Source organism: Onychostruthus taczanowskii, unplaced genomic scaffold (genome assembly GCF_017590055.1).
Source record: "Onychostruthus taczanowskii isolate IOZ18803 unplaced genomic scaffold, ASM1759005v1 scaffold46, whole genome shotgun sequence".
Lineage (NCBI taxonomy): Eukaryota > Metazoa > Chordata > Aves > Passeriformes > Passeridae > Onychostruthus > Onychostruthus taczanowskii.
In genome coordinates, this window is record NW_024502125.1 from 1,656,764 (window position 1) to 1,658,359 (window position 1,596).

Below are 1,596 nucleotides of genomic sequence, written 5' to 3' on the forward strand. Positions count from 1 at the left end.
CCCGTCCGCGCCGCCCCGGCCCGGGCCCCGCCCGCAGCACCGCGGGGCGGGCGCTGCTGCCCGCCGGGAGCCGCGGTGGGGAGCGGGAGCGCTCGCCAGTCCAGTGAGAAAAGGCTGTGAGCCGGGAAGAAGGAGTATCCGAGGTACCCGGATGGGTCGTTCCTGTCGTGGAATAGCCTCTGGAGGCCGGAATGCGGCTCGCACCAGGGCTGGGAGCCCCGTGGTGTTTCCGTGCGCCCGCCCGTGCTGGGGCCGCTCGGTGCGAGGAGCGATCGGGAGCAGACCGCGGGGACCTTGCCGGTATCTCGGCAAGATGTCCCCTGTGTGTCCTGGTCCTTTTGGGACTGCTGACCCGCTGGGGTGGGCTCTTACCGGGGCCATACGGCCGAGCAGGAGCTGCTGGGTGTTGCACTGCTCCCCGCTGGACTGAGCTCAGCAAAAATACTCAGCTGATCGCCGTGTATTCTGAGCCTTTCATTTTCAGCTCATACTGAAAAATAATTTAAAAAAAAAAATTAAAAAAAAAGTTCTGCCTTTGTATGTTGCACCAAGCCTTCTCCGTTTGCACAGACACGCACATGTGAATAACAACTTCGTTATGTTTCCAATGCAAGGAAAAGTTTAAATTAGGATATTAGCATCTTGCAAAATCTCAAATTGTATCGAGCAATTCAGGATCAGTTTTCTGTACTATAATAGCAAATGCCACCACAGCAATCTGCTTTCATATATCTTTATGTCAAAATTTATAGTATTTCAAGGGCAGAAACCAGGCAAATAAAAATATGTTTTGCTAAAGAGTTATTGACAAGACACCTGACTAATAACCTAGATTGCTTCACTTTCAGTATGTCAAATGCAATTTTTCTCTATGTAGAAAATTGCATTATTTTTGTGTTTTCATTAAAAACCTTTCTGTTGTGTTTAGCCTCTTGTAGTATCTTTTGAGGATGGGACGGGACAGGACAGGACAGGATAGGATAGGACAGTTCAGGAAAGGTACCTACAGCTATTATCTGGTACAACTGCCTGGCCACTTCAGGGCAGAGCAAAAGCAACAGCACGTTGTTAAGAATTGCGCCCTGAGGAGCAATGCTGGTGGCTGGTCCCCAGCAGACACAGCCCCAGTCCCTGCTCCCCGCTGAGCTCTGCGCTTCAGCCACGTCAGTACATGTTGGACAACATGTCCAGAAGGATGCTGACAGCATCAGAAGGCATGATCCAAATTTAAGAATTCTTAATCCTTCCTAAATGCAGGAAAACTACATCCATGTCCTTCCCTTCAACCACTAGGCAGGTAACCTTGTCAAACTGGACTTTCCTTCTGTGAAACTTTGTTGACTCTGCCTGATGGTTGCATTTTTCTTCAGCTGCCTTTCAACTGCAGCCAGTGTGATCTTCTCCATCTTTTTCCAGATGCTGAGATTGTACCAACAGGTCTTCCTGGATCTTTCCTCATGCCCTTTTTGTAAATTGAAATAATGTTGGCTAGCTTCCAGTCCAGGACCCCCAAAGACTCCAAGATCTTTGGGAGCTGTGTGTACATGTATCTCTGTACTTGTGTTACTCAGCCGTTTATGTGAGCATTAAAACTCT